Genomic DNA, 9,439 nt, shown 5'->3' with positions numbered 1-9,439 from the left:
AAAGAATGTCGAATGTACACGAAGAGAAACGAGAGAGAGAGAGAGAGAGAGACGAGAAATTTCGAGGAGGCGAGGACGTAAACTTTGACCTATAATATTATTTTTCGCGGGAAGGGAACACGTGTAATCATCTCGATTCTTTCCGCATCAGGCGGAGGATCGTCCTGCGCGTGCGCGAATCGAGGAAGCGATACCGCGAAGGGAGGTGGCCAAATGTTACGTTAGGATTAATTAACGCGTTTTACAACTCGCCAACGAGTGCCGCGATAAACCCCGAATGCTGGTATTCAATCGCAAACAGGAAAGAGGAACGTGAGCGCGTACGTACGTACACTGCATTTGTTTACTTTCACCGGGTTTAGAACAGTTAAAACGTTTTATGCAATCGTGTATACGTGCATACACGTTGAATATATCTTCGATTCGCGTGTAATCCCGGGAAAGCGGTGTTCCACGTTACAAAACGACTCCCACTCGTCCCATTTTCCCAATGTCATAACTTTCATCGATACCCTCCGATCGAATACCCTCCTCGATTCGAAGCAAAACATCTTGGCCTAGATGGAGCAAATTATGCAATCGCGTAATTGATCGAGGCTAATCTACTTTGTTAAATATAATTATCCAATCTCAAAGATAAAAATTCCAAAAGCTCGATCGAACTGTTTTAACGCCAATTCTTATTATTCATCGTTTGTATTACGTTTTTATTATTATTATCAATCTTTTTGTTTTGTAAAGGGAAAAATCTGTATGACGAATATGTTATTTCGTTATCGAATCCAGAAATAGGGACGAATCACGAAGGTTGCGCAATTGACCGTTGAAAGATTAGATCGAATGTGAGAGTTGGCAGCAATTCTCTTAGTAATCGGTCGTGCTCCGTATAAAATATTAATGACCCCCAGGAGGAAGATCGGGAAAGCTCGGGTTGCGTACCGCGGAAACTCGATAATCGCAGTGAAACCGCACTTCGAACAGAAGAAGAAAGGAGGATGGGCAGTGGTATCACGGAGAAGGAATGTAGAGTGTTACTAACAGATCTTTGACCTTCCTCGCTTTCCAATTTTATTTTCAATCTTGATTCCCTCTCTTTTTTTTTTTTTTTTTTTTTTTTTTTTAAGATATTTTTAGACTCGACTCCTCGACTCGTTTCATCCTATTTCGATTTATGTAAATTTTAAAATTTATTTCCTGGAGAAGATCTAAATTAATTCGGAAAAAAAATCCAGTCCGATTCGATTCAAAGGATTATTCATTAGAATTTATGAAAAATATGTTCGTCCGTGACAAACAGTTCGCAGTTAAGAGTTAAGCGTTCCTCGTGATTAATGGAACGGATTCCAGAGATCGACGTACGAAACGATTCGATGAAAGCAATCGTTTAATTTTACGAACGTTCCCCGACCCACTAATGGATACCTCTTTTTCTTCTTTCTCTTTGCCCGGTTCTTTCGCAACTGCTTCTTCGAATTTTTTCTTCTTCTTCTTCTAAGAAACTGGTCACTGTCTTATTCCTTCCTTTTCTATAAAAAAAAAAAAAAGAAAACACCAAACTCGCGAATACAATTTTACACATTTTTTTTCTCTCTACACATTTACCTTTTATCTCGCACTGTTAGGAAGAGGAAGAGACCATTGCAGATGGAAACAGTAGTGTAACGAAACTTCCAATTTCCCGGAAACCCGTGTTTGACCAACATAAAAACGAGGATGCAGGGAAGAAGCTACGAGCCGATTCTCTCGAAAAAAACAGACGCTTCCTTTCGATTCCGCATCCTATCGATTTGATACCTTTCACTATCCGTTTCCGCGATGCCATTAGAACACGACGCGGAAGCGACGCGTTCCATGACCTCCTCGAATGCATAAAACATCGCACAGACGATACGCTTCCTCACGCCTCCTATCGAACATCAATGGACAATTGTTCGTCGCGGAGGATTGAACGAAGGATCCCCCACTGTTTGCGAGTGAACGAAAGTTAATTAAGATTTATTTCGCGAAGAAATATCTCCGATTCGATTTTTTAAAAATTAATATCGATATACGAGAAAGAGAAGAGCGGATGTAAATCGAAAAATAATTATAAACAAATTTTCGAAAATTGTTATTATACAGGGAGGATGAAAGTGGATCATCGCCTTGGCCTTGAAACCTAGCAACAGGTTTCTTTTTCCTGAGGAGAGGAGAAAAGTTACCGGCCGGGTCACGGCCGAAAAATTATCGTGGAAGCAGATCCGATCCTGCGTATCGATCACGCGAGAGTGAAAACAGTTTCTCGACTTCTCGGTAAGTCTATCATTGACCCTTGGTGCCGTCTTCTGGCACCGTGAGATACATTTCTTCGCCTCTCCGCGACCATTTTCATTATTTTTCGTGAAGTGAAAGTTCGAGCGAGTTGCACGAAACGAAACTCTCTTCATTCATTCTTGATGAACACACTTTTAATCAAAAGATCGCTTTCCGTTTATTCCCACAACATTGAACGCACAATGTGTGACACCGACATATAATTTTCCTTAATTAAACTCAATTCTACACTTTTTCCTCTCCACTTTTTTCGATCATTCTTCTTCCTTGTATTAAATAAGTTCTTTCCCCCCTTCTTTTTTCAAATTCAAGATTTTGTTACATTAATCGGGTACAAGATTAACCAAGATTGTTTCAGGATAGATACAACTCTTCTCGATTCCTCTAAATCACCGTGGTCGAACTTTCTCGATGCATCCGAAGGATCGTTGTCGTCTTTCGAATTAAAATTTCCGGCTTTAAATCTTACGACGTTTTGCATATTCTGCAAAGATACAGCGTTTCTTTGTAAAAAAGTAAGGAGTGACGCCATATTGCTTAAAATTGTCGCACAGGATTGAAAGCTCTAGGAGCGCTCGTCGCGGCTCTTCTTAAAAACGAAAGAACATTCTTTCGGATGGCGCCACGAGCGGTAAGGTAATTTGGTGAGAAGTTCTGATGGTAGAAAAAAAAAGGTAAGGAGTTTATTTAATAATATATTTAATAACGTCGAATCGTTTCGTTTCAAATCTGTCGATGGATGCGTTGGACAAATGGTACGAATCGTTATGCGTATATTTTCTTTTTTTTATTTTTTTTTTGGAATTCGAGATAAACGAAGTGAAAACGAAGTTGAGACCAGCTATAAGGACGCTATCCACCGGCTGAAAGTCGTCATTACGCCTCATGATCGGGTCACTTTGACTTTCTTTCAATTTAGGGTTGCAGCTGTCTTCTCCGCGCTTTTATATTCCAAAGGATAATGGCACTTGGTTACTTTCACCGCGCGTGCACGGAGGATCGACGGAGGAGGAACGAACGAAATCATCCTTCGAGCGATCCGCGATAGTTCGCCTCGAAAGGAAGAGAAAATGTTCCTCTACTTTTTTTTTCTCTTTCCTCCTTTTGGATATTGTGCGTATACGCGATCAAAGAAAGGATAAGAATTTCCCTACTTTAGGAGTAATATCACTCGACCGAACCGAACATAACATAATTTATTACGTTGTGAAACGCGTAATAACCGATAAATAGAAGAAAAAAAAAAAAAAAAGAAGGATCGATGTCACACTACCATTACTTTCCAATTGTTTCCCATCGGTTATGCACTATTGTATAAGTAAAAACAACAAAAAGATAAATTATCATAAGGCGAATTTCACTTTTTTTATTACCGTCCTCTCTAAAAAAAAAAAAAAAAGATGTTCGAAGATTTATTATTCGAGATCAAAAGCGCTTCTTTCCTCTTTCTTTTTTTTCTACGGAATAATATATTCGGTGTATCACCGAGGTGCAAATTATACAAATCGCAAACCGACGATGAACGATAAGCGGTAAAGAGGAAAGATTTTTCGAACGTTCAACACGCTCGTTAAATGTAATTGGTGTAGCGATAAAACGTAAACAAGTTTTTTCGTATTTATCGTGTCAACTTTGTAAAAAGTTCGCGTCTTGTAAAATTGCTCGTAAATAAATAAATACAAAATTTTCATAAGTGAATACATTATTTTATCTTGTTCCAAATTAGAAAATACATGGAGTAGATTTTTAAATTAGCATCGTACATCGTATTCAAAAAAAAAAAAAAAATAAATAAAAAAATAAAAGAAAGAAACGAACGTATTTATCCGTGTCACTTTGTAAAAAATTCGTATCTTGTAAAATTGCTCGTAACGATCGAAAAAATAAATACAAATCATTACTTTTCCAAATTGGAAAATATATGGAGTAACTATTTACTTGATACATCAAATTTACATAATAGAAGAAAAATTGATTAATCACCTCGTTACGATTACACCAGTGCATAATATTACAAACGTTGTTATTACTATTATCATAGATCTTTGAATTAGCATCGTGTATCGTATTCAAAAAGAAAAACAGAAGAAAGAAAGAAAGAAGCGAACGAAAGGAGAAAGTGAAATTTAATTAAACTTATTTTTAAAACGGCTACGTGACGTAATGATTCGATATCAAAAAAAAAATCCTCTCTCTGCGAATATTGTTTTTTTTTTTTTTTCATCGACGAGTATTCGTGTAATAAATATAAAAAGAGATCGTTGAAAAAATTTATCAAGCTCTCTTTTTTTTCTTTCCTCCGTTCCAGAAACTGCATTAAAACAAATAAATTATGAAAAGATAAATTTCTTTTTCGTTTCTTCGTGCAAATAGTATTGCACCATCGTCGCGAGGAGATCTTAATAAGGACTTATTATTGTTACACTGCTGTAGGGTGTATACGCTTCCTCGTATTTATGTGGCAATCGCTCGAGGAAAAGGAAGATTAAGTTGGCGTTGATATTCACACAAGGACGTCGTTTGTTACTCGATGCAAATTAGGTTAGAGCAATGAACCTGCAGAATTCAAATGCAATCCTTCATTACCTCCAAACGCACAATGGCAAGTAAGAAATGGCTAAGACAAAATTATTTTTTTTCCGATTAATTATCATTTTTCGAGATTTAATTTTTGAAAAGCGGTATTACTATTTTTTTTTTATAAATTATCATTTCATTAAAAAAATATATATAACGCAGAAATACAATTGAATGTAAAAAATTAAAAATCATATAAATCATAAATACCTCGAACAAAAATGAAAGGAACGAAACAAAATTACAGTTTTTTTTAAATATGAATAACATTAAAAATATATACTTACAAAATTAAAAATGTGCTAGTTTCATTCATTATTTGAATCTGAATCCTATGACTCGCGTAAGAAGGATGAGATATACAAGGATTGGACAATTTGTATTACGAATTGAGTTAGTCTACAAGAGAGCTGATCTAGAATCTTCTATTTGAAGAAAAAATATGAAATGATTAAGAACAATTAATTTTTTCCGCTTCCTCGTCTATTACCAGGAAGTTGTAGCTGGTAACGGAATTAAAACTGTTTGGGTTCCATTTTCTGCGGGCGATTCTGCTGGCAGTTTGTGCAATCGATCGATCAATCGTGCACAATAAGTCGTAGCACGCACTGTTACGATACGATACATCGTTTTCTTCTCGTTGTTCTTTGTCTTTGAAAAATTTTTTTAAAACAAAAAATCGTAACTCTTTCGCTCTCTTACACGTATAGATATATTTGGATCATATTTGGATTATTATTGGATCAATTTCAACCGATTCGAGCTTCAGAAAGAGAGAGAGAGAGAGAAGAGAAAGATATTAGAGAAAGTTGTCCGAAGTTTTTAACGTAAGAAAAACAGAACGGTGGCCGAGATGAGACGGGATAGGGAATGAAAGTAATACGCTGTCCATTTAGATATTTCTCATTAACAAAGAGAGACGAGTGGAAAAGTAAAGTATCTTCCGGGTTGGCGATCGCATCGCATAGCTTTGTTCCATGATTTCTATATCGATAAAGCGAACCACCGCCGGTAATTCTGACTTAAGATTCTTAAATGGTCATCAACGGGTAAAAAAAAAAAATTATTCGCGGTGACATCTCCTTCCGCCTCTCTACTTCCTACGCGAAAATAGGAATACTTCTCTCGAGTATATATTAGATGTGCAAATAAGTTTCTTCCCCTTTTTTTCTACGATCATAACTTCTGACCGAATTCGAATTACTTCCTGTTCGTGGTGCCATCTGAAAGAGTGTTCTTTTGTTTTTAAAAAGGGCCGTGATGAGCGCTCTAAGAATTTCCAGTCCTGCAACAATTTCAAGCAATATGGCGTCACTCTTTACTTTTTGCAGAAACGTTGTATCTTTGTGGAACGTAAAAAATCATAAAACCGGAAATTTTAATTTGGAAGACGACGATTGTTCAAATGCACCGAGAAAATTTGATGACAGTGAGTTAGAGAAATTATTCGACGAAAATCCGATTCAGATGCAAGAAGAATTGGGAGAAAGATTGGGAGTCACCAGACAGCGATATTTATTCGACTGAAATAATTAGGTAATCTTGTATTATCTTGATTTATATAATAAAATGTTGAAAAAAGGGAGAAAGAACTTATTTGCACATCTAATATGTATATTATATAAAATTGAATAACTCGTGGGTAAAAAGAGAAAATAAAATATCATGTTATTTGTAAATGAGAATAATAGAATAATCGAGTTACTCGTTTATTGTATAGAGAAGAAATCGTCGCAAATATTTCTTTCTTCGTCACTTTCTTCATTCCTTTGGAGGCGTGTCTATGGAAATATACGATGCCAATCTGTTCCACGGCATTCGTCTGCGAGGATAAACTAACAGATCATTAAAATTCGCCGAAAATACACGACCGATGCTGTTTCGTGTTTTCGAGAATTCGATCGAATTGTTGATATACCCTCTTTACAAGCTTGCTTAAAAGAGTTTACAAATTCTATTCTTATTAATATTTAATCTGGAAATTATTTACATTTGTGTACATTTTTTTTTTCTTATTCCATCAAATCGTTGTTTCTGTTTAATTTTTTCGACGTATTCGAAACAACGATAGATAGATAAATAGACAGATATTTCGTCAATGTGGTGGAGGAGTATATCTTGCCATACCAACTTGGTTAGAAAGTTATATATTTGCAATACGTTATATAATTGTTGCAAATAATCTTTGGACATTCAATGACCGAAAAATGCGTTAGAAACTCATGGATACTTGTTTTGCACGCAACAAATACGACGTACAAGTAACAAGTATCGTGGCACGTATCGTGATTTTAGATTTGTTGGAATACACAAGCGGTTTACGTGAGTTGTGAGATAATGGAGGCAATCTCGAAACATTTTCACTCTTCGGTTTCCTTTAAATTGTCCGATTCGATCCGAAAATTCATCATTCGAAAGAAGATAGAGGACGAGAATAATTTAAGAATCGAGGATTCGAAAATGTCAAAGATTCGAAATGAGAAAAAATTGGAATGTAAATTTTCGAATCGATTCTTTTCTTTCTCAAATATTTCTCAAGTTTTCAAATTTTTACACATTTAAAAAAGTATGATTTGTAAGGAATCTTTATAAAAGGATGCGAAAAACTTTCATCACGTTGGTAAATAAATTCTTCGTGTATCTCGAAAACCAGAGATAAATGTTTGACGCGTGTAATTGAGTAGAATAAAAAGAACAGAAAAAAAAAAAAAAAAAGATTCTCTCTCCAGTATTACGTAAACCGCGCAAGTAGACTACTTTTCGAAACCGCATAATGAGAAATCTACATATTACCGCATTTTGAAAGTTGAAAGAAATTCAAGCGATTATTAATTTAATGCGATAATAAAATATTTTCAAATTTACATATATCTTTTGTTATTTGTTACTCGAGTTAATCGTAAAAGTATTAAAAAAAAAAAAAAGATAATTACTTCTATATTATCTCTAAAATTAGACGCAAATATTAATATTACGTAATTACACCAGTACAATAACATACTAATATAGAAATTCAAGGAAAGATCGAAGAGCTCACAGATTCGAATCTCACGCGAACAACAAAAAATCTTCACGTGTCGTGCGATTAATTCGCATATACATACAATATCGTCGACATTACCCTTCCTCTCACCCTTAATTCGCCTTTGAAACAATCCAAAGAGAAACCTGTGTTCAAGGAAGAATTCTCGATGATCGGGCACCTCGTCCTCCTCCTCTCCATTATTACTTCTTTTTTTTTTTCCTTCGCCTCTATCTCGATCCTCGCATCCTGCCACCTATTATTTTCATTATCTTTATTAACTTGAACTTATCCAAACGGAACGTTTGGCATTCGATTGATCTTTCTAATTGTATATTTACGCGATAAAAAAAGGTCGAAAACAACTTCAAAAGAGAGATGATTATTACACTCTGGATAGATATAGATGGATATTATTGTTTTCACAGGTTTTTACAGCCACATTGATGATTCGAGTAAAAAAGAAAAATCACTCGAAAGAAAGAAAGAAAGAAAGAGAAGAAGGGACATTTTTTTATTTTTGAATTTCTTCGAGATCCTTCGGTTCTCCTCATCCATTTCCTAGCGATAATTTTCAGAGTGAGTATCGTTTTGCAATTAAATTATTTATAGATTGAACATATACAATGAAAAATGTAATAGAGTAAGTTATTTAATATTTTTTGAACGATCGATTTTAACGTGTATGTGACGTGTGAAACAAATAACGAGTGAACTTTATAATTCGTCGCTGGTAGCTTCAATAAAAGACAAACGAAGCGAACCGTATCGATGTAAATCATGTCACGGATATTTTAATCAATTTAATTGATATAGATTATCGGGTGAACGATATTGTGTATATTTATCTTTGGTAAGTGCATAATGTGATTGTTTGCCATTGCAAACATTGTTTTCTCATACCGTGAATTATCTTTTATCAAAAAAAAATTTTTTTTTTCTTTAAAAGAAAATCGTTGGCGGTGCTTCAGATCCCTGTTGCTCTTTTTATTTTTTATAATTTATTGCGTTCGACGAAACATGAAAAACCACTTTGATAATTTGATTGAAAAAAATTATCAAACACTTCCATCGTTACATATATATATCGACGTTCAAACAAAAAATATATTAAATATACGACGATTTTAATTTTGTTAATTTTCTAACGAACGTTTTTCTCTTTATCTTTTTTTTTTTTTTTTTTTTTTTTAGATTTATGTCGAAAGTTTCACAACACAAAAGAAATATTGATTGCGCAAGCTATATATATATTTTTTCGTTCGACATAGACCTCGAACGAAATTGTTCGCTCCTTCTAAAGAGAATCCGGAAACAATCTTATATAACGATAATTACTTTCAATTCGGAAGTGAAGAATTTGCGTAACACCCGCGATTTATTCAAGGTACTTCATTTTTACGTGCCATTTCTCGCGTACCATCCTCGATCGTTGTTCTCTGATTTTTTTTTTTTTTCTTTGATCTTATATAACGAAGCAATTCGAATTATCGAAGAATAAACGTCGTTTTCGAATTTGGTATAGAT

General features: G+C 34.7%; 1 long non-coding RNA gene across 1 annotated transcript; it reads left to right on the top strand.

Annotated features, from left to right (window-relative positions):
* The first annotated feature begins 1,896 nt into the window (after positions 1 to 1,896).
* On the top strand, positions 1,897 to 4,043 carry LOC147657332 (uncharacterized). The gene is made up of 3 exons (XR_015292529.1): positions 1,897 to 2,292; positions 2,672 to 2,987; positions 3,233 to 4,043. It is a non-coding gene; the product is annotated as an uncharacterized LOC147657332 (long non-coding RNA).
* The last annotated feature ends 5,396 nt before the right edge of the window (positions 4,044 to 9,439 follow it).

Source organism: Apis florea, unplaced genomic scaffold (genome assembly GCF_048593485.1).
Source record: "Apis florea isolate Af1SG1 unplaced genomic scaffold, ASM4859348v1 contig_3170_pilon, whole genome shotgun sequence".
Lineage (NCBI taxonomy): Eukaryota > Metazoa > Arthropoda > Insecta > Hymenoptera > Apidae > Apis > Apis florea.
The sequence above is the reverse complement of the archived record's forward strand: the minus strand, read 5'-3'. Positions and strand labels throughout refer to the sequence as shown.